Source organism: Anabrus simplex, chromosome 10, assembly GCF_040414725.1.
Source record: "Anabrus simplex isolate iqAnaSimp1 chromosome 10, ASM4041472v1, whole genome shotgun sequence".
Lineage (NCBI taxonomy): Eukaryota > Metazoa > Arthropoda > Insecta > Orthoptera > Tettigoniidae > Anabrus > Anabrus simplex.
In genome coordinates, this window is record NC_090274.1 from 42,829,316 (window position 1) to 42,856,631 (window position 27,316).

Genomic DNA, 27,316 nt, shown 5'->3' on the forward strand with positions numbered 1-27,316 from the left:
CAACAAGCATCATTATCATCATAACCTACGCTTCGATGAAGAAAGTCCCTGAGTTTCCTCTTTTAGTTGCCTCTTGAGACAGTCAGGTGATGCCCTGGATGTAATACACCACTTTCACCCATAGAGGCGAAAAAACAAGAAAATTACGAATCGGCGGATATAGATGTACAATTTTTCAGATACTGCTGATACAGAATTATAGCTTAACCTCAACGAGTGTTTTTTTACTTCCTCGAATTGTCCCAAGGCCAACGAAACGTCGACCAGTTGATCTGCTGGACATCATCCATATTGAACACATAATAAGGCAGCAGTCAGGGCCAAGGAATTGGCTGGTTTCTTACCGCAAAAATGAACTGGCAAAACAACATTCTGATGTACAACAAGAAACTGGATAGATTTTTCCTCCTTCTTCGGGCCTCCGCCTTCCAGATCATGGTCAAGTCAGTTCCTACTGCAGTAAAAAATGATAAAGTACCGGAGCCATTTAAGGTATACGTACCATTCGTAGTGACGTCGCCCGCTGTCAGCTACAAGATAAAGTACTTCAAATGGACCACACCAGATGTCACATCTGGCTGATACGAATTCCTCTCCATCTACTTATCTTGGAGGAAAGAGAATTGCACTATCGATCACGCCTCGCGGATCATCAGATCTCGTACTAATCGATGTATTATTATTATTATTATTATTATTATTATTATTATTATTATTATTATTATTATTATTATGCTTTTATACGGCCGCATTGGACCACTGTAGTCAATTTCCGTCCGGTCTTCTGTGATGTTTTATGGTTTTCTTTTGTTCTTCCAGTTTTTCTTCATTCTATCTGACCTTCGTTGTCGTTCTTCTTCTGAAAATACCCTTTTAGTTGTTTCTCTTTTATCACATTTTGGTAGGAATCTAATTTTTGCTATTCTTCAATTTATTTACTTTGTTTGATTTATTCTTTAAATCCTCCAGTGTTATGTCTACAGTAATTCTTTCATGTCTTCTTTTATTTCTTTTATCCAGGCAGGTTGTTGTTTTTGTTTCCAAAGCTTCTCCAAAATTCTGCGTATTCACCTGTCTTGAGGTGTTCTCAGCAGATGACCAAATAATTATATCCTCTTCTTCCTTATGAAGTCCGTTATAGGTTATTTATTTATTTATTTATTTATTTATTTATTTATTTATTTATTTATTTATTTATTTATTTATTTATTTATTTATTTATTTATTTATTTATGTCCACCTCTGTGGTGTAGAGGGTAGTGTGATTAGCTGTCACACTTGGAGGTCTGGATTCGATTTCCGACTCTGCTACGAAATATGAAAAGTGGTACAAGGACTGGGATGGGGTCCACTCAGCCTCGGGAAGTCATCTGAGTAGAAGGTGTTCGATTCCCTCCTCAGCCAACCTGAAGTGACTTTTAGTGGTTTCCCATTATTTTTTTTCTCTAGGTATATGCCGCCGGCCCCCTTGGTGTAGGGGTAGCGTGCCTGCCTCTTACCCGCAGGCCCCGGGTTCGATTCCCGGCCAGGTCAGGGATTTTTACCTGGATCTGAGGGCTGTTTCGAGGTCCACTCAGCCTACGCGATTAGAATTGAGGAGCTATCTGACGGTGAGATAGCGGCCCCGGTATAGAAAGCCAGGAATAACGGCCGAGAGGATTCGTCGTGGTGACCACACGACACCTCGCAATCTGCAGGCCTTCGGGCTGAGCAGCGGTCGCTTGATAGACCAAGACCCTTCAAGGGCTGTAGTGCCATGGGGTGTGGTTTGGTTTTAGGTAAATGACGGTTCGTGCGGCCGCTTCCTTCTCTCTTCCTTGCCTATCCCTTCCAATCCTCCGCAAGGTTTCTGTTCAGCATAGTAGGTGAGGCAGCCTGGGTGAGGTACTGGTCTTCCTTCCCGGTTGTATCCCCGACCCAAAGTCTCACGCTGCAGGCCACTGCCGTTGAGGCGGTAGAGGTGGGATCCCTCGCTGAGTCCGAGAGAAAAACAACCCTGGAGGGTAAATGGATTAAGAAAGGAAAGAAAAATAGGAAGAAGAAGATAAGGATATAAAAACATCCAAGATTTCCCGATGGTTTACTCTTCTAGTCCGAGTCTGTGTTTAGAGAAACTGATAACCACTCTATTCTTCCCATAAGAAACAACAGTATTAAGGTACAGCCCCATCATTTGCCTGGTGTGAATATGGGAAACCACGGAAAACCATTTTAGGGCTGCCGACGGTGGGGTTCGAGTCCACTGTTTCCCGAATGAAAGCTGGCAGCCATTCGCTCAGTGCAACAGCTGTATCCGTGATAAAATAAATCGCACTGCAGCTTGCTCGGCGCCGAGAAAGCTAAAACAAATTTTTGCTCAGCTCTGTCAAGAAAACGAATAAGATGTCAACTATCTGTTATATTAAGTGACGTATCGTGTGTAGTGGCGGTTGAGAATTCAGCCTCCAGGGTTTAGCAGCGACGGTCCACGTAGAAACACGCACGTAATTACGGCTGGTTTTTTTAGACTTCTTTTGAATATCTCTGCTTCATTCTGACCACACACGTGTGCTTCAACTTTCATTGTTCTTGAGTAGCAACCTCCTTTCCTCTTTCTTAGCTCTAACGCCACTGACGTGGGAATACAACAAGGATCTGTACTGGGCCCTCTGTTTTTCTGTTTGTATATAAGAGGCATAGCTTCCGGATTGAAACACTATAAATACCACTTACACGCAGATGACTTAGATATACGTATACACAGTAAACCCGAAAACCTATACTCAGAAACACTTCACCTGAATGAAGACTTGACCAGAGATATATGGGCCAAAAACCACGGATTAAAATTAAATCTACATTGGTTACCCTACATTACTTTACAAACTAAATTGAACAGCGTTACCGCAGTTGTCCATAAGTGGTACTCCCATACAATATAGCCAAAACGTAAGGTATCTTGGTACAATATTTGACGAACATCTGTCCTGGTCTGCTCAAACTATATCTGTGTGTAGAAAAATATATGGAACGCTACACTGTCTCAGTAAATTCAAATTCACTTTCACTTTTAAACTAAAGAAAATTCTTGTTTTTCACTCGCATTACCTCATTTTGATTCTTGAGATATAGTTTACAACAACCTAGGAGTAGAATGGGGATGGAAATTACAGTGTGCTAAGAATGCTTCTGTAAGATTTATCTGTGGGCTTCGTTACGCTGACCATGTCACACAGTCACATACGCGGCTCGGGTGACTTCGCCTGCAAGATTGACGCACACTTCATGCTCTTTGTTTTGTATTATATTCTTAAAATATATCAAGCAGCCTATCCCCGTAATCATCGGGCGAGTTGGTCGTGCGGTTAGGGGTGCGCATCTGTGAGCTTGCATCCGGGAGATAGTGGGTTCGAACCCCACTGTCGGCAGCCCTGAAGATGGATTTCCGTGGTTTCCCATTTTCATATCAGGCTGTACTTTCATTAAGACCACGGCCGATTCATTCCCACTCCTAGGCTTTTCCTATCCCATCGTCGACATAAGACCTATCTGTGTCGATCCGACATTAAACAATTTGTAAAAAAATGTATCTCCGTGATCGCATCAAACTTCTCCTTGCAGACCATAAACAAAAATACCCGATCCTGCAGCACCATTTGTTTATCCCTTCCTGCACGCAGAACAACAATATGCACGAAATCATTCACCGTTACCGCAGCTCGACAATACAATCTCTTACCAGTGGACGTCAGATGCATTTCCAGCAGCTCAGCTTTTCAACATGCCTGTGTCGATATAATAGGTAAATGTGCATGAATCAAGTTTTGACCTGAAAACACTTCCTCTTACTTTTCCTCCATCATTATTTCCCTCTTCGTTCCATAGATCATTTTCTTCTTCATATTCATTCTTCCATTTATCCTTACTACAACCCCTAAATACCCTCAACCATTTGCAGAGATCGGTACCCTTTATTTACAATCATATTTATGCGATTACCCCAATGAAGATCTTTCCTTATATTATCATCATCATCTGTTTACCCTCCAGGGTCGGCTTTTCCCTCGGACACAGCGAGGGATCCCACCTCTACCGCCTCAAGGGAAGTGTCCTGGAGCTTCAGACTCTTGGTCGGGGATACAACTGGGGAGAATGACCAGTACCTCGCCCAGGCGGCCTCACCTGTTATGCTGAACAGGGGCCTTGTGGAGGGATGGGAAGAGTGGAAGGGATAGGCAAGGAAGAGGGAAGGAAGCGGCCGTGGCCTTATGTTAGGTACAATACCAACCACGGAAAACCACTTCCAGGATGGCTGAGGTGGGAATCGAAACCACCTCTACTCAGTTGACCTCCCGAGGCTGAGTGGGCCCCGTTCCAGCCCTCATACCACTTTTCAAATGTCGTGGCAGAGCCGGGAATCGAACCCGAATCTCCGGGGGTGGCAGCTAATCACGCTAACCACTACACCACAGAGGCGGACTCCTTATATTAATGATCCCCAAAAGGAACGTTCAGCCCATCGACGCAGTAATTAAAACTGAGCGGACGTTTCCTATTTGTGAAACTCACAACCTGACTTTTAACCCCGTTTATCATCATACCATTGCCCACTGTCCATCTCACAACATTATCGAGGTCACCCGGCAGCCGCTCACAATCTTGTAACTTATTTATTACTCTGTACAGAATAACATCATCTGAAAAAAACCTCATCTCTGATTCCACTTCTTTACATATTATCATTGATATATACACTGACTGACAGAGCAAATGCAACACCAAGAAGGAGTGGTTCGAAAGGGATGAAAGTTGGGGAAAAAACAGAGACGGCACGGACGAATAATTGATGTTTATTTCAAACCGATATGCAGGTTACACAATGCGCACGGCATCGACTCAGTAGGATGTAGGACCACCGCGAGCGGCGATGCACGCAGAAACACGTCGAGGTACAGAGTCAATAAGAGTGCGGATGGTGTCCTGAGGGATGGTTCTCCATTCTCTGTCAACCATTTGCCACAGTTGGTCGTCCGTACGAGGCTGGGGCAGAGTTTGCAAACGGCGTCCAATGAGATCCCACACGTGTTCGATTGGTGAGAGATCCGGAGAGTACGCTGGCCACGGAAGCATCTGTACACCTCGTAGAGCCTGTTGGGAGATGCGAGCAGTGTGTGGGCGGGCATTATCCTGCTGAAACAGAGCATTGGGCAGCCCCTGAAGGTACGGGAGTGCCACCGGCCGCAGCACATGCTGCACGTAGCGGTGGGCATTTAACGTGCCTTGAATACGCACTAGAGGTGACGTGGAATCATGCGCAATAGCGCCCCAAACCATGATGCCGCGTTGTCTAGCCGTAGGGCGCTCCACAGTTACTGCCGGATTTGACCTTTCTCCACGCCGACGCCACACTCGTCTGCGGTGACTATCACTGACAGAACAGAAGCGTGACTCATCGGAGAACACGACGTTCCGCCATTCCCTCATCCAAGTCGCTCTAGCCCGGCACCATGCCAGGCGTGCACGTCTATGCTGTGGAGTCAATGGTAGTCTTCTGAGCGGACGCCGGGAGTGCAGGCCTCCTTCAACCAATCGACGGGAAATTGTTCTGGTCGATATTGGAACAGCACATGCTGAAGAATGGCGGTTGACGTGGCTTGCGGGGCTGCCACCGCTTGGCGGCGGATGCGCCGATCCTCGCGTGCTGACGTCACTCGGGCTGCGCCTGGACCCCTCGCACGTGCCACATGTCGCTGCGCCAACCATCTTCGCCACAGGCGCTGCACCGTGGACACATCCCTATGGGTATCGGCTGCGATTTGACGAAGCGACCAACCTGCCCTTCTCAGCCCGATCACCATACCCCTCGTAAAGTCGTCTGTCTGCTGGAAATGCCTCCGTTGACGGCGGCCTGGCATTCTTAGCTATACACGTGTCCTGTGGCACACGACAACACGTTCTACAATGACTGTCGGCTGAGAAATCACGGTACGAAGTGGGCCATTCGCCAACGCCGTGTCCCATTTATCGTTCGCTACGTGCGCAGCACAGCGGCGCATTTCACATCATGAGCATACCTCAGTGACGTCAGTCTACCCTGCAATTGGCATAAAATTCTGACCACTCCTTCTTGGTGTTGCATTTGCTCTGTCAGTCAGTATATATGTCCGGCTTCATGGCTAAATGGTTAGCGTGCTGGCCTCTGGCCACGGGGGTCCCGGGTTTGATTCCCGGCAGGGTCGGAAATTTTAACCTTAATTGGTTAATTTCTCTGGTACGGGGGCTGGGTGTATGTGTCGTCTTCATCATCATTTCATCCTCATCACGACGCGCAGGTCGCCCACGGGAGTCAAATCAAAAAGACCTGCATCTGGCGAGCTGAACTTGTCCTCGGACACTCCCGGCACTAAAAGCCATACGCCATTTCATTTTTTTTCTTTGATATATATAAGAAAACATATAGGTCCAATAATACTGCCTTGAGGGATTCCCCTCTTAATTATTACAGGGTCAGATAAAGCTTCGCCTACTCTTCCCTGAGTTCTACTTTCTAGAAGTATAGCCACCCATTCAGTCACTCTTTTGTCTAGTCCAACTGCACTCATTTTTGCCAGTAGTCTTCAATGATCTACCCTATCAAACACCTTAGATAGGTCAATTGCAATACCGCGACGTGTGTTTGATATGATTTCTTCCTTAATATCACTACGTTTTAGTATTTTATTATACTGCACTCGTTCTGTTATTATTGTTAATATTGTTTATCATATTATTGTCATTAGTAATTATTACTAACAATTAGAGGTGTGACAAACGGTTATTTTTGTGTAACTGTTACAATAAAGTAACTGTTAAGGCAGGGCCTCTCAGGGTGCATGCGCGTGGTGCATGCACTGTGCACGGTGCAAAAGACGACTTCGCTTGGTTGACCAGAGTGCAGACCCCCCACTCCTCTCTCCCTACACCTGTCTCCCCGTTCGGCCTGTCTCCGCGTTCCTCACCTTCACTGCTGTTTCTCCCCCACTGCGAAATGTTTACGTGTGGTGAGCGGAGACGCACAGTTGTACGGGACAAGGTTACCAGTGTTAGTCTATTAAAAAAATTAAAAAAGTGAATTAGAAATACACATACATGTTTGAGAGGAATGTAAACATAATTTTTAAAAAATGCAGAACCTGTAACCAAAATGAAAATGCTACAGTACTGGAACAAACCTCATTTGTGGATATAGAATGATCTTCTTCAAGCTGTTTCAACTTCCTTAATTCTTTCTCTCTGACGTCTCCTATGATTTCACAATAATTTTCCGAATGTAGTCTGTTGTAGTGTCTTTCAATAGACGATTTTCTTACGCACGTAATTATCGTCCCACAGATTAAGCATTTGGCGTTATCGTCACGACAAACAAAAAAAAACCAAAAAAACAAAAAAAAAAACAACGAAAGTTCCCAGTTCGATTAAAATGGACTTTCGGAAGTCTTTGCTTTCTTCGAAACAGGTTGCTCCATTATTATGTTGTAGTCGTGCGCTTATCTATTTCACTGATAAACACGTCGTCTACCATCAAACGCTTCGTCGCTCTCAGCACACTACACCATCCGAGTCAAGCCGAGTTGAGGCGAAGCGTACCGATGCACAGTGCACAGAGCCTATGCACCTCGCTCTGCACGCGTGAGAGTTTGGGCGTTTGAGAGGCCCTGTGTTAAGGCAACATTCAAACATAACGTCCAACGTTTATTGGTCACAGCCCGGTTACGGTTTCAAGCTTGTCTCCTTACAGCTGTGTTGCGAAGTCCCATTCATTCACTCGTACATACGCGCACACAACACTACACTGTTGAAAGTCGGTGCAGCAAAATACCCATTCCTATTTGCTATACAGTTAACGAGAGGCAGACAGCGCATGAGATGAGAGGTCAACATAGTGTCTTTTCTGAAATTTGAAGGAGTGAGTTTGACAATGCCCCAATCAAGGATAGAAGACAAGAAAACGTGATGCGCTTCCTGCCAAACCTCGACACAAACCGGTGAAAGAGGATCGATTAAGTAAAATGAAGAAATGTTATGTTATCTATAATAATGTCATTTATAATATCAATATGTAAACTTAGCATACTAATTGATTTATGGTACAAGAAAAAATTATACGGGTGTAACTTACAATATTATAATGTAGGTAGCCCTGCGCGACGTGTGAGTCAACGATTACCCCTGAGCAGTTGAATATGTCATAAAGCCGGCTTTACATTTACGAGTAACTCTTATACGAGTAGGCTACTCGGACTGACTCGGATAATAAATCGTAAATGTAAACGATGACTCGTACGTACTCGTAGCTCGTATACGAATAGCAATCAAAGTAGAGAGGCTTCCGACTTGCATCCGAGTTAGACTGTTTTAAAAATGGCGGAGACTAAATACTGTAGGATGTCTCGTGAAAATCTGGAGGAGTTCATTAATTTATACTACAGAGCGGAGTGCCTGTGGAATGTTAAGTGTTCTCAATATCGGGACATCAATGCGAGAAATAAGGCCTTTGAAGTTAAACATAACTACGGATCTAGTTGAAAAGAAAATCAATAACTTTTGGAATGAACAAGGAAATAGTTGAGGCTGATATACGCGTCAAGAATTCTAATGATTTGAAGCTATCTCCAGTAGCTAAAAATCTGAGTCACTGCCAGTTGCAGCTGAGAATTGATACAACTTCTCATCTGAGTGTTTTCTTTGGGGATATGAGGGGCAACCTAGAAAAAATTAATTACTAATAATATGCCAGTATTTAGCATATCGGTACCGGTATTATAAAAGTCATTTCGTCCACTTACCAAAAGGTACAACATTTCAAATGTACTAAAATCCATCCTTAAGAAGTCTCTATAACCATCTCCTCCCTCGTTTAATAAATCAACTAGTAAATGTTCCTGTATTCCAAAAACGGGTCTTTTCTTCAAGGATTCTTTAACCCAAAAGCTCCTGATTTTTTTCGCTTCATTCTGTTGTCTTGTTTTAAAACACAACACCAAGATACCAGCCATAGCAAGACGTTTTCGTCTGCTTGGAGCCATATTGGAAACTGTACTCTTATACGAGTAAGCACCATAAATGTAAACGCGTTTCCTACTCGTATATGTAAAGCCGGCTTAACAGTTTACACTTTAGTTACCAGATGACAGCAGCAACTTAAACAAATGCACTATAGAGTATATTATACATCCCAGTGTATTTGACTTAAAGCAATCTCCTACGAAAGCGCTCTCATTTGGAAGACATGCATACTATCTGAACGCTAAGGTCACATTCTGTGTCGCTAAGCTGCTACTAGTGACAATTTCCACCTCCGAGTTGTTGTTTTAACTAGTACGTTATTCTGTCGTCGTTACTCGGCAACCTGTTATTTTTAGTCGTCGTTACATTTGTAACTGTGACGGGCATATAACTGTGACAAAGTAACTGATACGTTATTTTTCAGCCATCTCTACTAACAGTCTTCTAGGTTAAGTGTGAGAAAGGGAGCACATCCCTAACTTTGTCAAAATAAATAAAACATATTATTATTGTTGTTGTTGTTGATTGTAAGAGATGGTGGGCAATCTTTTTCTTCTCGGACCGTTTCTTTGCAGAAAGTTGCCAACGATCGTCCATAATTTTAGTTTTTTTGGTTTTTGTTTAGCGACACCTGTATCCTGAAGGTCAAACCAATGCTCGGAGGTTCCTTGGCCAGGATAATCTTCTTCGCCCCTATACATGTTTCCGTTCTACCGGGTGGGCAAAATAAAACTGACCTGGGAACTATTTAAAAGACTGACGTGGAACTGACCTTTGTTAATGAATAGGAGAACTGTTCATCACAGGAAATGCTGGCAAACGTGATATCGATTGGACCAAGCTATTTGAGATTCTGAAGGTGATCGGGTTCAGATACCGAGAATGAAGAATTATCTACAATTTTTTTTATAAACATCAGTCTGCAATGATAAGAATCGAGGGCTTCGAAAAGGGAGTCGACAATCAAAAAAGGAGGGATGGAAGGCTGCAATGTGTCCGCCCTCCTTTACAGTGTTTATATAGAACAGCCAGTAAAGGTAATCAAAGAGGAATTTGGGAACGGAATCACAATCCAAGGAGAGGAAATCAAACCCCTGAGAATTGCTGATGATACTGTTATTTTGTATGAGACTGCAGAAGATCAAGAGAAATTTATGAATGGTGTGGACAGAGTCTTGGATAAGTACAGGATGAAAATGAATAAGAAACAAAAGTAATGGAACGCATTAGGTGATGCAGGTAATATTAGATTAGGAAATGAAGTATTAAAGGATAAGGGTGTATGCTGCCCGAAGGCAGGTCTGAACCTCCGCAGAGGTGTGCCTGAGCCGGAGTTTACGTACAGTAGGTGGCCAGTTCCTTTCAGCTCTTCCATTCCAGTGCGTGGCAACCCATCCAAATCTTGACCACGCCCAATGTTGCTTAACTTCGGAGATCTCACGGGATCCGGTGTTTCAATACGGCTACGACAGTTGGTGTATTAAAAGGAGTAGATGAATATTGTTACTTGGGTAGTAAAAATAACTAACGATGGCAGAATTAAGGAGGACATAAAATGCAGACTAGCTCAAGCAAGGAAGGCCTTTCTTGAGAACAGAAATTTGCTCACTTCAAACATTGATATAGCAATTAGGAAGATGTTTTGAAGACTTTCGTGTGGAGCGTGGCATTGTATGGAAATGAAACATGGACGATAACTAGCTCAGAAAGAAAGAGAATAGAAGCTTTTTAAATGTGGTGTTACAGAAGAGTGCTGAAGGTGAGATGGATAGATCGAATCACGAATGAAGAGATACTGAACGGAATTGGTGAGAGGACGTAGATTTCGCTAAATTTGACGAGAAGTGATAGAATGATAGGACACTTTTTATTACTCTCAGAACTTCTCCAGTTGGTATTTGAGAGAAGTGTATGGGGTAAGAACGGTAGGGGTAGACGAAGGTATGAACATGACAAGCAGATTACAGTAGATGTAAGATGCAGCAGTTACGTAGAAATGAAAAGTTTAGCGCAGGATAGAGTGGCATGGAAAGATGCATCGAACGAGTTTAGTGTCCAGCTGAACGCAACACAAAATGGTGCTCGACATAAAGCAGCGTGTGCTCATTGTCGAGTGTTGCGCGAAGCACGAGTCGTGGAAAACCTTCGCGGAACTGTTTGCGCAAGAGTTTAAGACTGGAAGTGCTTTGGTAAAATATCCAGCAATGTATGGAATGCAAAACTTAGTGGCAAAATGGCGTGAAAAGGGCTCTGTAGCGAATAAAAACCGTAACTATCCGAAAAGTGTTCGAACACTAGAGAACACTGCTCGAGTGAATGAAAGCCTGGATGCTAATTGGGACGAAATCTCAGCGCCGTTTATCTGTGCAAGTGGGAATGAAGAGACGGTCGTGTAGAAGCACTATCAAAAGGAACCTGCATGTGTATCCTTACAAATTTCCGACTCGTTGGCTGAATGGATGTTTGCGTCCGTCCCAACACTCTCCTCTTCATAATCACACAACACAACACAACACAGTACACTACCAACCACCACAGAAACACGCAATAGTGATTACATCCCTCCAAATAGGGTTGGCGTCAGGAAGGGCATCCATCCGTAAAACAGGGCCATATCCACATGTGCGACGCATTTGGCACCCGCGACCCCACAGGTGTTGGAAAAGCGGTAGGCAAAGAGGAGAATGAGGAAGAAGAAGAATATCTCGACTAAAGGGTGCAGTATCCTTACAAATTTACTGTTGTGCGTGCGTTAAAGCGTTCAGACGAAGCTTCTCGTGTTGAGTTCTGAGTGGAGTGGAGTCAGGACTTTAGGATCCTCTGTTCTTTCAATTCTTCAGATGAGGCCATTTCGTGCATCTTCTGTGATGTTCACTAACAAGGCTCAATCCCGCGTCAGTTCTATTGTAAATATTTTCAAAGCCAGTTTTATTTTGCCCATCCTGTATCTTGAAACGGCCGTAGCGGTGTTGAAACACCGGATCCTATGACTTCTCCGAAGTTAAGCAACATTGGGCGTGGTCAGGTTTTGGATGGGTTGCCACGCGCTGTTGGTGGGGGTAAGGGAATGGAGGAGCGGAAAGGACTGGCCATCCTACCGTACGTAAACCCCGACTCGGGCACACCTCTGCGGAGGTTCGGACCTGCCTTCGGGCAGAATACACCCTTGCGATATCTAGTATCTTGAGATCTATGATCATTCATTCACCACTGGTTTGCATTTAGTGCTCTCACCCAGATGGCAACACCCAATCACTTGTATACCTTAAATTATTTCAAATATCTCCCTTGGTAAATTATTCCAATCCCTAGCTCCTCTTCATATAAACGAATGCTCGCCCCAATTTATTTATCCTCTTGAATTCCATCTTTATCTTGACATCGTGATCTTTCGTACTTTTAAAAAAACCCACTTAAACTTACTCGTCTTCTAATATCTTCCATACCATCTCTCCACTGACAGCTCGGAACATACCACTTTAGTCGAGCAGCTCGTCCCGTGTTCATGAGCGTCGCAGTCTCCACATGTTGTCCCTTCTGCATGGAATTCTAAACTCAGGTGTACCGAATTATCTCTCATCAAACTTTAATTACCTCTCCTCCTATCATAACCACGATACACGATCTGTCTCCCGTTTAACAATATCTCTCAGGGCTTACAACCGCTCCTTTGTAGTCACTGCCGCTAGGCTGTGGAATAACCTCCCTGCTACCATTAGGGATCCGCGTTCTCGTAGGAGATTTAAGATGGCTTACCGAAATCACTTGCTGAATACTTGTATCTGACTTGTTCGATGTGTGAACGAGCTTATTTTCATAAAAAAATAGAAATGTATTTGCTAGGTAGGTTTTTACTGTGTTTCCTTCTTTTATTATTACTAGTGTTAGTTTTATTATTATCATGTTCATTTATATTGTGATGTTGTACAATCTATAATTATTTCTATTATTACTATCTCCATATTTGCTGTTAGTAGGCTACTGTATTATTATTTAAATTTGTTGTATTTAAAAATTATATATCTGTTAATTATTTTAGGGGCTGCCTGGCCGAGGCGGTAAAGGCGTCCTCGGTTCGCTCGGAAGGACGTGGGTTCGAATCCCCGTCAGGAAGTCGTAAAATTTAAGAAACGAGATTTCCACTTCCGGAGGTGCATATCCCTTTCAGAACTGAAAGAAAACTGGCGGTGTGAATTTTGTTTGTATGTCAAAAACTGACTAAAATGCTCTTAAATACATATATTTTTAGTTTATTCCACAAAATAAAAATTAACATCTGAAAAGAAGCACCCGCACAATTGTGCGTGTCAGGACTTCATTCACTACTTGCAAAAAAAAAAATCAACTCAGTACATCTGAATATGCACAAGTGCATGATCAAATGTTCTACTTTACAGTATGGAACGATTTTAAACACTTAAAATCTTATACATTACATTTCTCATGTAGAGTACGAGTTTTGCTTTCACAGTCGTTTTTGTGACAGCACCCAGCACTCCTGCATGCATTGCCTGTAAGGAAACCTAGCCCGCACATATGTGCGTATCAACATTCAAAACCTTATGGCATTAAGTACGATGTTGTAAGTTCACAATTTACGTTTGATACACAATTTACACACTTCATTGATTATATTCTGATATTCAGTAAAGCTTCTAGATGCAATAAATAAATACTTACTTTAGGCATTACTGCTTCCCGCCATCTTGCTAATGAACTGTATTTTTAAACTCTTCTTCCTTCCCCCTGGTGGTCAAGTACTAAATAAAAACAGCTAAAGTACATGCTACGTGTCCCTTACAAGCACTGCAGTTCGGTCTAGCGCCAAGAAAACGTCAAATAAGCTCAGAAATAAATAAAATACGAACGCGCACTATTGTGCGTACACGGTCTGAAAGGGATATGGCCCTGAGGTTCACTCAGCCTACACCAAAAATGAGTACCAGGTTAATTCCTGGGGGCAAAGGCGGCCGGGCGTAGAGCTAACCACTCTACCCCATCACGTGCCGAGGTTAACAATGGTGGAAGCCTTTACCTTCCACTCCTCCAAGGGCCTTCATGGCCTGTACGGAGATGACTTTGCTTTGTTAATTATTTTAAGTGTTATGGTTAAGTGTAAGAGAGGGACTTGAGCCCTAACTTCGCCCACGAATAAAGACGAATTACTTACTTTCTTAAAAATTATGCTATTTGTTTAGGGCGTCGACATAGAAAGATCTTTTGTCCCTACTTACACAATATGTTAGGAACCTGCGTGTATTTGGAAATTGCGGAAGTATAAAGTGTTAAATGTGAGGAAAGGACGACACAAACACCCAGCCCCCAGGCCAGGGATATTAATAATTTACAATTAAAAACCCCCTGACCCGGCTTGGAATCGAACCCGGGGCCACCGGATGACAGGCGGACGCGTTGCCCCCTACACCGCGGGGACGGACTACTTACTTACTTACTTCCAAGTCTTCTCAACCTAAACTTTGCAATATTTTCTCAACGCTACTCTTGTCGGAAATCACGCAGAAGAAATCGAGCTGCTTTCCTTTGGATTCTTTCCAGTTCTCGAATCAAATAATCCTGGTGAGGGTCGCATACACTGGAACCATATTCTAGTTGGGTTTTTACCAGAGACTTACAAGCCCTCTGCCTTACATCCTTACTACAACCCCTAAATAGTATCCCTAAATACTATCAGTACCCATTATTTACAATCCCGTTTATATGATTAGTGGAACGGGGTTCACTTGATACGAGATTTTCTCAAGCTCTTAGTTACAGGAAGAAAGTGCAGAGTGAGAAGATGGTGCTGCTGACCTGGTGTACATAGATACCACTGGTAGCAGAGCGTGGTTCACTTGATACGAGATTTTCTCAAGCTCTTAGTTACGGGAAGAAAGTGCAGAGTGAGAAGATGGTGCTGCTGACCTGGTGTACATAGACTACGAACACTAGTTGCCATGGTAACAATAAAATCCCTAAACCCCATGGCACTTCAGCTCTTGAAGGACCTTGGCCTACCAAACGACCGCTGCTCAGCCCTAAGGCTTGCAGATTACGAGGTGTCGTGTGGTCAGCACGACGAATCCTCTCGGACGTTATTCTTGGCTTTCTAGACCGGGGCCGCTATCTCACTGTCAGAAAGCTCTTCAATTCTAATCACGTAGGCTGAGTGGACCTCTAACCAGCCCTCAGATGCAGGTAAAAATCCCTGACCTGGCCGAGAATTGAAACCCTGGCAAGAGGCATGCACGCTACCCCTACACCACGGGGCCGGCAAAAGCGAATTGAGCCAACGGCACGTGGTGTTCCCAAGCGGTCATCCATCCAAGTACTGACCACGCCCAATGTTGCTTAACTGCGGTGATCGGACGACAACCGGTGTATTCAAGATAGTATGGCCGTTGGCACCATGGTAAGAATGGGGTCAGGAAACTGACGTCTCTAATTCCCGATAGACTATAAGCCCACAAACATATCCATGTTAATCACCACATCGTGTCCACTCGCCCCAATTAATTTGACTTTTAAGTAGACATTAATGTTGAAAAAAATATCTTAGCAAAGAATTGGTTCCCGTACTACGAAAAATGTAAATTTAAGCACTTTCCTCAGTTGTGCCGAAAGTTGAAGGGCTAAAGGGCCCGGACAGGTTTCAGTTTGTGAGTCCTGGATACCTGTATCAAACGAGGAAACAGATTTCGAAAATCCCGTTCGGCCTAAATGCAGTTCCTGAAAAAGTCTAAAATCGCTTTGTTTATTTACTCGTTTCCGTTTTTATTCAAATCCTAGCCAAATTAACTTATTTACATAATTATTTCTGTAATGCATTCCCACGTCTTTTCTTGATTTTTGAAAAATATCCACACCGAATATAGTTATAAGGGCTTACGTGAAACTCTGCATTGACTAACTTTAGTCTCATAGTGGTGCTTAAGTGTAAGAATGCATTGACTAACATTAGCTCTCATAGTGATGCTTAACAATGCATTGACTAACATTACCTCTCGTAGTGGTGCTTAAGTGAAACTCTGCATTGGCTAACATTGCCTCTCGTAGTGGTGCTTAAGTGAAACTCTGCATTGACTAACACTACCTCTCGTGGTGGTGCTTAAATGAAACTGCATTGACTAGCATTACTTCTCGCAGTGGTGCTTAAGTGTAAGAATGCATTGACTAACATTAGCACCCGTAGTGGTGATTAAGTAAAACTCTGCATTGACTAACATTAGCTCTCGTAGTGGTGCTTAAGTGAAACTCTGCATTGACTAACATTAGCTCTCGTAGTGTTGCTTAAGTGAAACTCTGCATTGACTAACATTAGCTCTCGTGGTGGTGCTTAAGTGTAAGAATGCATTGACTAACATTAGCACCCGTAGTGGTGCTTAAGTGAAACTCTGCATTGACTAACATTAGCTCTCGTGGTGGTGCTTAAGTGAAACAGTGCATTGACTAACATTAGCGCCCGTAGTGGTGATTAAGTGAAACTCTGCATTGACTAACATTAGCTCTCATAGTGGTGCTTAAGTGAAACTCTGCATTGACTAACTTTAGCGTTCGTAGTGGTGCTTAAGTGTAAGAATGCATTGACTAATATTAGCTCTCGTAGTGGTGCTTAAGTGTAAGAATGCATCGACTAATATTAGCTCTCGTAGTGGTGCGTGAAACTCTGCATTGACTAACATTAGCGCCCGTAGTGGTGATTAGGTGTAACAATGGATTGACTAACATTAGCTCTCATAGTGGTGCTTAACTGAAACTCTGCATTGACTAATATTAGCTCTCGTAGTGGTGATTAAGTGAAACAATGCATTCATGACTCACATTAGCGCTCGTAATGTTACTTAAGTGAAACAATGCATTCATGACTCACATTAGCGCTCGTAGTGGTGCTTAAGTGAAACTCTGCATTCATGATCTCGGCCGGTCATGATTCACATTAGTTCTCGTAGTGGTGCTTAAGTGAAACAATGCATTCATGGTTTACATTAGCGCTCGTAGTGGTGCTTAAGTGAAACAATGCATTCATGATTCACGTTAGCGCTCGTAGTGGTGCTTAAATGAAACAATGCATTCATGACTCACATTAGCGCTCGTAGTTGTAGCAAAAGGCAAAATGCTAATAGAATCGACCGAATATGGTTGAGTTACCAGCGAACAGTCATCAGTCCACCACGTGTCATTATCATCCCTAGGATGTTTTCAACACTGAGTTGCTTTCCTGAAGGGTTAGAACTGTTAATTTAGTCTTCAGAATAGATAACAGCAACTTCAGCAGTGTTTTCTTCCTCCTTTGGTTTAGTGTTTAAGGAGCATTGCATGTACCTTGATTACCGTCAGTGACAAATGGTTCCCATCACGATACGACAGCAGATAGACACAGTCATGCACCGTATGACGGCTTGTCATCGTGCGACATCTGTGAGGACATGGTAGTGTTAGTAAAGTACACGGTTGTAAATCTTCTTCACGGATGGTGGGTCACTAAACTGTAAAGCGGAAGTAACTTCACAGAAATAGAATACCAGTTGTTCCAAAAGTGTTCACTATGACCCCTTGGGTTTGCCAACATCTCCGTTTCTCGGTACGTTGTATTTGTAGAGATCATGCTTGTTTATAATTTTCTTCTGCTAGTTTTCTTATTGAGGGGCTGTCTGGCCGAGGCGGTAAAAGCGTGCTCGGTTCGCCCGGAAGGACGTGGGTTCGAATCCCCGTCAGGAAGTCGTAAATTTAAGAAACGAGATTTCCACTTCCGGAGGTGCATATGGCCCCGAGGTTCACTCAGCCTGCACCAAAAATGAGTATCAGGTTAATTCCTGGGGACAAAGGCGGCCGGGCGTAGAGCCAACCACTCTACCCCATCATGTGCCGCGGTTAACAATGGTGGAAGCCTTTACCTTCCACTCCTCCAAGGGCCTTCATGGCCTGTACGGAGGTGACTTTGTCAACTTTTAGTTTTCGTATTAATTGAGTTTTTCTTCGATGCATTTCATTTATATTTTTTACGTTGGCATTGTGCTACTCCATTGTAAATGTATATTTCTCTGCGGAACTATGTAATTCGGCATCTCGCTCCTTTCGTTTCCCAAATAAATAAATAAATATATAAGTACATAAATACATGTCATTTTCGGGCGTTGTAGAGTTGGTGTTCGGACATGAAATCAATTGAATGGTGTTCTGATTTAAACATGTTGGTTCTCTTCTTAATTCTCAATTCGAAGACTGATTGGCAGCAATTCTTCATCTCCACTTCTCTCTATGTTAACCTCTGTTAACCTCATATGAGCCTGCTCTAAATCTTCTCTGCTCTCTCTAAAGCAGAGGTTCTCAAATTATTATGAGATTGTACCCCTCATTCACGGCTACACCCACGAAAATATCCCTAAATGATAGGTTTAAACAATATGAGTACCTGGCTAATTATAAGGCACTGTAATTGATTATAAACCATTCTTTTAAATACACGTCGCGAATAACACGAGATTGTGAATTTAAATAGTGTTTTATAACACATCACAAGATATGTAAGAGTCTGTGTTTGTTTTAAGTATACAACGATAAGAAAGAAAGACAGGGTACCCCGTTTGAATCAGTTTCACGAAACGCTAGATTCAGCCTCAATATAAAATAAATAAATAAAGATCCTCCACCGCTGGGTTCCGTGGTTCAAATCCCGGTCACTCCATATGAGATTTGTGCTGGACAAAGCGGAGGCGGGATTGGTTTTTCTCCGGGTACTCCAGTTTTCTCTGTCATCTTTCATTCCAGTAACACTCTCCAATACCCTTTCTTTTCATCTCTCATTCATTAATCATTGCCGCAGAGGAGTGCGACAGGCTTCGGCAGCCGGCACAATTCCTATCCTCGCCGCTAGATGTGGGCTTCATTCATTCCATTCCTGACCCGATCGAATGACTGGAAACAAGGTGTGGATTTTCACCATATTAATAAATAAAGATGAAAAATGTTCGATCTTAATTCTGGAATTCAGATATTGCGAATCATTAAAATGTCAATGGGACGGGTGTGTCTGCATGGCGTGAGTAGTTGCTTTTCTGCGGTTCGGCGGTGGTTAACGCGTGATCAGCGAAACGTTAGGCCTGCAGTTAGCCCGGGTATCGAACTTGAAGTCTAAAAGCATACGTATTAAGCCTTATAGCCGCCATCTTGTTCCAAGTTCAGCTCCAAGTCCTGGGAGGTTAAGTTATGTTAAGCGTGGTCAGAGTAACGTTAAGCCTTCAATTAGCCGGGGTATCGAACTTGAAGTCTGTTAGGTTAAGGCAATTCTCTTACGCTTCGAACTAGTGTCTGTACGGTTAACGCCCTTAGGCCTGCGATCGAACCCGAGGTCCGTAAGGTTAAGCCTGAGCAGTTGTCCAGCGTAAGGTCATGTGAGATTACTAGCAGCCCGCACCGCGCTGTGACGTCACTCGCCGGATCAGCCGTCGTCCAGGGGCCACCGGATTCCGGATGTGGCCGAACCCCTGAAAAAATAACTTCTGGCGTGACACAGTTCTCTGATGTATCGTAGTCCACGTGAAACTTTCAAGCGAAGTCTGACTCCATGTACCAGGTCGTGTGACGAGAAGTCGCGTGGATGCGGGGTATACATGGCTCCCGCGCATGCGCGTATCACAAGTCTCAAGGCCTGACAATAAACATCTGTTCCGTCCGCGATGATTCTTGCGAAATGAGATGCTGTTCTGAAGCTTCAAAATGGTAGTGGAACGGTGTTTTAGTTACACATTTAGCCTACCATAATTATAAGTACTGCATATGAACAAATTAACAGTGAACATGTATCCTGTTTCAGAGAGGTCACACTGTATGTCACGACGAATATTTGTAGGTCAGAGTGTAGTATATGTTACTCGTGCCGTACCTATAAGCCGCCGCGATTTCTCGTGTGACGCATATAGTATACATAGGCCTATTTAAATTTAAATTTCTTATTTATATACGAAGGTAATCCCAAATATACGGTCTCCTATTTTTTATAAATACATAGACCTGTTTATTTCTACGTTGGTTTACATAATTTTAAATCTTGAACATTGAGCTGGTTTTCTACATAATCACCATTTCGGTCGATGCATTTTTGTAGACGCTGTAACATTTTTTTGTATGCCCTTGTCATAACCAGCTCGCCGCCATGCTGTTCAAGAAGTTGTGAGCGGCGCTTGGGGAAACCTCAGGAACCAAAGTGCGGACATCATCCAGGGTGATCCGCCAATATTCAGTAGCGGCGATTAGGGGGGGGGGGGGCGAGTGGGGGCAGTCGCCCCCCTACTTTTTAGAGAGGGTCGATGACCTTAGATGTTAGGCTGCTTTAAACAACGAGCATCATCGTCATCATCATTACATTTTTATTCCAATTTAGCCGGCTGAAACTAGGAATTATTTTAAAAAAGCCATTTGTACAAGCCCTGTTGTCTTATCAAATAATTATTTTCTTTATATTATTTAATCATTACCAAAATTATTAGCGAAAATACGCACAAAATGTCCTTCGTTCCGGCTAATCGATTTGTATGGCGCCACACCAAATACTGGAGACTTTGCCTGTACTATGAGCAAGGGTACCAGGCCTATACACTTTTTTGCTAAGGTCATATACAATGAGGTATGATTCACCCGTGTCGTCTCAAAACTCACGAGTTTCAAAACTCACTAGTCTCAAAACTCACGAATTCCGGGAGGAGGATTAGCGAGAAGAAGTTTCTCTACCTGCACCAGTCTCAAAACTCACGAGCAGGGCCAGTCCTACTTTGAATGGTCAAATGTCCACCCTATTAGTGATGGGTTAATCGAATACTTTTAATAATCAAATAACTTCCATCCGATTATTTAAATAATCGAACAAATAATCAAATAAAATAATCGAATGAGTTTCAAATATCATTCAGTTATGTCGCGCGGAATAATAGGATGCGACACGGATATTTTTTCGGTTTAAATGTGTCTGGTAGGTAACCGATTGAAATAAGCGAATAGATGAACGCTTACGAAAATTAGAAATACGCCTTTTTCTAAATGAATATACAAATGTTGAAACTAAATGAGTGAATTAACTGGCTTGGCATCTAATATCTCTAAATAAAATTCCTTATTCAAGTAAATGCCGCCTTCTGGCCGCATTATGGAGCTAAGCCCCAGTACTAACAACTGACAGTTTATTTTAACTAGCAGGGGGAAATATACCTACTTTAATTTTATGTCGTCCAGCTGCATGCATAAATGGTTAGCATGCTGGCCTTTGGTCCAAGGGGTCCCGAGTTCAGTTTTCGGTCGGGTGGGAGATTTTAACTTTCATTAGTTAATTCCTATGGCTCGGGGACTGGGTGTTTGTGCCGTCTTCAGCATTAGACTTCATCTTCGGTAGGGCTTCATCCTCACAGATGCGCAGGTCACCTATTACGGCGTCAACTCTAAAGACCTGCACCAGACCAACCTGGAGGCCACATGCCAGTTTTATAAATTTATGTGAAAGGTAAGAAATGCATTATATTAAATTTAAGACAGCATCAAAATATTTTTTTAAATACTGATAATAATACACCTCGGTCTCTTTCATTCACTAACCATTAATTTTCCCCCGTGGGTTGGGGTGGCAGAATAACATTCACAGTATCCCCTGCCTGTCATAAGAAACGACTAAAAAGGGCCCCCAGGGGCTCTTAAATTATTTAAGAAAAGACTAGATGAACAACTTATAGGTAATCTGCTACCTGGGTGACTGCAGTAAGTCGGTGGAAAAACATGGGTTGAAGGGAAGCGTGAGTCACCGCGCACCTCATCCCTCCTGCAGTCATCGCACGCACCTGCTGTGAGTATTCGTGAATTTTGAGACTCATTAGAATGTTTACTTTTGCTACCAGTTTGTAGTCGTGAGTTTTGATACTATTTGTTACTAATTATAGCCCGTGAGTTTTGAGACTCGTGAGTTTTGAGACGTAACCGATTCACCACCTTACCGCGTGCATTCGTCAGTCTGGCAGTCTCTTTATTGTCTGTTACTTTTTTAGTGTATAGTCAAACACTAAATAGTTTTAATTGTATAATCACGCCGTATTTCTTTTTAATTTCAATAAATGTGTAATATTGTGCCGGCCCCGTGGTGCAGGGGTAGCGTGCCTGCCTCTTACCTCGAGGCCCCGGGTTCGATTCCCGGCCAGGTCAGGGATTTTTACCTGGACCTGAGGGCTGGTTCGAGGTCCACTTAGCCTATGTGATTAGAACTGAGGAGCTATCTGACAGTGAGATAGCGGCCCAGGTCTCGAAAGCCAAGAATAACGGCCGAGAGGGTTCGTCGTGCTGACCACACGACACCTCGTAATCTGCAGGCCTTCGGGCTGAGCAGCGGTCGCTTGGTAGACCAAGGCCCTTCAAGAGCTGTAGTGCCATGGGGTTTGTTTGTTTTTGGTTTGTGTAATATTGTTCCTTTGGCGAACATTTTATTGTATAGTATAGAATCAAAATCTCAAAAAAAAAAAAAAAAAAAAAAACTATCATTACCGCATTTAAGTTCGTAAACTGACAAGTTTTACTTCTGTGCCGAAATTCGCTGAGAAAGCATAACAAACTTACCATTTTGTGGCCTTTAAAAAATATATATATACTAGCAAGATACCCGTGCTTCGCTACGGTATTATACTGAAATTTATAATTGAATGCTTATTGTTTTAGATATATAATCCGCCGAAATTCGCGATCAGACTCGTTTTCTGCGAGAATCCACCGAAATTCCCGATCTAACTCGTTTTCTATTAGATTACTGCACGTTTCCTCCCATTTTTCAATCTTCCTTTCCAGGAATCGATTTCGTACTTCCCGGGCTAGGCTCAGGTATTCCTCCCGGTCAGTTGGGTCCGTAAATCTTTGCCATCTTTTCCTATAATCATTTTAATATGTATAAAATCCTTCAGAAGATCCGGCGTGGTGTCATATTGGGTGCTTTGGCGGGACTGAACCCGCGGCCGGACTGCATTCTTAGTCATTACCCGTCCAGGAGCCGTTTCCAGCGCGGTCCGCACATTTGACGACGGTCCGGAACATTATTATTATTATTATTATTATTATTATTATTATTATTATTATTATTATTATTATTATTATTATTATTATTATTATTATTATTATTATTACTATTATGTGTTGCTGGAATGGCTTATGGCAGGGAAAACCGGAGTATCCGGAGAAAAACCTGTCCCGCCTCCGTTTTTTCCAGCTCGAATGTCACATGGAGTGACCGGGATTTGAACCACGGAACCCAGCTGTGAGAGGCCGGCGCGCTGCCGCCTGAACAACGGAGGATACTTATAAGTACATTAAGAACAGTAAAATCAACAGGTCTCACCTCCTTCTACACCCCACCGCCGTTAAGTTTATTTACCGCCACCCTCACCCCCCCCCCCCCCACAAAAAAAATTACAAGAAGGCTTGTTTCTTTATGTTTAAAGGTGATTCCAAACACCAATGTTCACGTCCATTGCCTTCAGTTTTGAGATATAAGTATCCCCATAAAAATAATTTACTTTTTTCACTTCATTTCACACTACTCCCCCCCCCCCCCTTAAGTGAATTTTCCCGCAAAAAATACTTGTTTCTTTAATAGCAAAATATCTTCTAAATACCAATTATCACGACTCTAACTTTTTCAGTTTTTGATTTATGTGTCCTCATGAAAGGAATTCAACTCCTTTACACTCCCACCCTCCAAGATGGTTTTCCCCACCAAAAGGCGTTTTGTTTTTTGTTTTTAAAGGAGATCGAAATACGAATTTTCACGTCTGTAACAACTTTAGTTTTTATTAGATGTATGCATTCTCATACAATTAAGTCAATTAAATTTTCAATTCTTTCACCCCCCTTCATTGGATTTTCCGAGAATACGTCTTTCTTTACTTTTAAAGCAGATTGCAAAAATCAAATTTCACGTCTGTAATATCTTCATTTTTGAGATATCAGTAGCCTAATTAAAAGAATTCAACACCATTTTCTGTCACTTTTACCCACCCCCACCACCCAAGTGGTATTTCGGAAAACTAAAAATACACGATTCGTTATGTTTAATAGAGGTAAAAAATACCATTTTTCACTTCTGTAACATGTTAAGTTTTTTTAGATATACTGTAAAAAAAATCATTTTAAAATTTCACCCCTTTTGAGTTCCCCTTAAGTGGAGTTTCCAAAAACAAATCACCTATGTTTCCTTACATTTACAGGAGATTCCAAACACCCACTTTTTACGTCTGTAACATTTTACGTTTCCAAGATATTCTGTACATATAGTCTTTCAAAAAATTCACCCCAATTTGTCACTCCTGTTTAACAGCCATTAATTGGATTTTCCAAAAATTAAAAAATACGTGTTTCTTTATTTTTAAAGGAGGTCCCATATACAAATTTTCAGTTCTGTAATATCTTCAGGTTCTGAAATATAAGTATCCTCATTAAAGGCATTCAACCCATTTTTCACCCTTTTACACCCCTCCTATTAGGATTTACAGGAAACAAAAAAATACGTGTTCCCTTATTTTTAGAGGAGATTCTAGCTACCATTTTTTACATCTGTAAATTTTAAAGTTTTAAGATGTAGACACACTCATTTTAAAAATTTCACCCCCCCATTTCACCCCCCAATATTTGGATTTTACAAAAACGAAAAAATACGTGTTTCTTTACTTTTAAAGTAGATACAAAATACCAATTTTCAGGTCTGTAATATCTTCAGGTTCTGAAATATAAGTAGCCTCATTAAAGCCATTCAACCCATTATTCACCCTTTTACACCCTTCCTATTTTGATTTTCCGAAAACAAAAGAATACGTGTTTCTTTATTTTTAAAGGAGATTCTAAATACCAATTTTTACATCCATACACTTTAAAAGTTTTGAGATATAGATACACTCATTTTAAAAAATCACCCCCTTTTCACCCCCCATTAATTGGATTTTCCAAAAACAAAAAACACGTGTTTCTTTATTTTTAAAAGAGATCCCAAACACCAATTTTCAGGTCTGTAATATCTTCAGGTTCTGAGATATAAGTAGCCTCATTAAAGGCATTCAACCCTTTTTTCACCCCTTTTCACGATTCCTATTGCGATTTTCCGAAAACAAAAAAATACGCGTTTCTTTATTTTTAATGGAGATTCTAAATACCAATTTTTACATCTGCAAACTTTAAAAGTTTGGAGATATAGATTCACTCATTTTAAAAATTCACCCCCTTTTCACCCTCCCATTAATTGGATTTTCCAGAAACAAAAAAATACGTGTTTCTTTATTTTTAAAAGAGATCAAAAGTACCAATTTTCAGGTCTGTAATATCTTCAGTTTCTGAGATATAAGTACCGGTATCCTGATTAAAGGCATTCAACCCATTTTTCCCCATTTTCACCCTTTTTCACCCCTCCTATTGGGATTTTCTGAAAACAAAAAAATACGTGTTTCTTTATTTTTAATGAAGATTCTAAATACCAATTTTTACATCTGCAAACTTTAAAAGTTTGGAGATATAGATTCACTCATTTTAAAAATTCACCCCCTTTTCACCCTCCCATTAATTGGATTTTCCAGAAACAAAAAAATACGTGTTTCTTTATTTTTAAAAGAGATCAAAAGTACCAATTTTCATGTCTGTAATATCTTCAGTTTCTGAGATATAAGAACCGGTATTCCGATTAAAGGCATTCAACCACTTTTCACCCTTTTTCGCCCCTCCTATTGGGATTGTGTCAAAACAAAAAAATACGTGTTTCCTTATTTTTAAAGAAGATTCTAAATGCCAATTTTCACATCTGTAAACTTTTAAAGTTTTGAGATATAGACACGCTCATTTTTAAATTTCACCCCCCTTTTCACCCCCTTAGCGACGGAATATCCAAAAATCCTCTCTTAGCGAGCACCTACATCTTAATATGAATATATCTCCAAAATTTCATTTCTTTATGTCCAGTAGTTTTGGCTCGGCGATGATGAATCAGTCAGTCAGTCAGTCAGTCAGTCAGGACAAGCTACTTTATATATATAGATATATATATACCTATATACCCCCTTCCCCCATCCTCCGTTATATCCCACAAACCCGGGTACTGTTTCTTGGCTATATATTCTTTGCCCCTGCACTTTTAATTCCCAATCGCCGCTACTGCCAATATTCACGCATGATTTGCTCAGCCTTCACGACTGCCTCGGTGGAAATTGACGGTCTCCCGCTCCTCTGTTCGTTCGTCGTGAATTTCAGTCCGACCGGCTGCAAACTCTCTACTCTACTTACGAATATTTTTGACATCCATGCACGGCTCGCTATACACTTCCGTCAATTGGCGATCGGTTCAGTACCTTTTGCGTTCAAAAACGGAATAATTGCGCGCACTTCGCACTTGGCGGTAACACTCAATTCTCAATAGCTGCCAAGCCAAGACTGAGTGCCTCAGCTTTTTTTTTTTCTTCGGGGGGGCCCCCGAAGCCCGCTCCCCCCGCGTGACCAACGACTCAATCTACATGGCCTCCGACATGCTATTATTTCTAAGAAGAAGAAAGAGATAGCAGGGAAGAGTGGGAAGTGATACAAGGAGTATCTGCCTGTTTCCATGTCAAACACGCTACCAGGCGATATTGTATTAGGTATATGGTGTTGAAGTATGGTATTGAAGGGTCAGGGAAAAACCACATAGGCAGAAAGAAGAAAGAGCCTACATGTAAAACCTGACATCTTTTGATAGCACATGCAAGGATGTGGGCTGGAAAAAGACCAGAGGTTGTGTTAGTTAGGAATAGGTAACATGCACAAAACATAAACCAATTCCTCGCCATTCCATCGCCTGGGGATCAGTCCGTCTGTGCACTGCTGGGACTAGCGCGGTCCTTGCCGGCTGCGGAGCCATGCGTCGAGTACCACTAGGGCCTGTCGCACGGCTCCACCTCCTTGGGGTACCTCGTACCCAGTCTCCGATCCCGGAGAATGAGGCCAAGCCCACCGAGGCGGGGGCCTCCTGGAATGGGGTGGGTCATGGCGCCGGGCCTCCTTCCTCTCTGCCCGCGCCATGGCCCTGTAGACTGGGCAACTGCGGTGGGAGGCCGGATGGCCCCCCGCGCAATTGGCGCACGTCGGCGCCTCCTTAAGTGTTGCGCAGGCCGTGTAGTGGTGACCACCACCACAGCGGTTGCACTTCACTTGGAGTCCACAGCTAACTTGACGGTGGCCCCACCTCAGACAGCGGAAACACTGCAAGAGCTGCTGAGAGGGACGTTTTACTCTCACCTGACTGCCGCTACCCGCTGAGGTCCTC

The 27,316-nt window shown here is 42.5% G+C and overlaps 1 protein-coding gene and 1 non-coding gene across 2 annotated transcripts in view; one reads left to right on the top strand and one right to left on the bottom strand.

Annotated features, from left to right (window-relative positions):
- Positions 1-27,316, top strand: part of LOC136881791 (uncharacterized) — a 954,543-nt gene that overhangs the window by 52,035 nt on the left and 875,192 nt on the right. The window lies entirely within an intron of this gene.
- Positions 15,309-15,427, bottom strand: LOC136882472 (5S ribosomal RNA). Its single transcript, XR_010861187.2, has one exon. It is a non-coding gene; the product is annotated as a 5S ribosomal RNA (ribosomal RNA).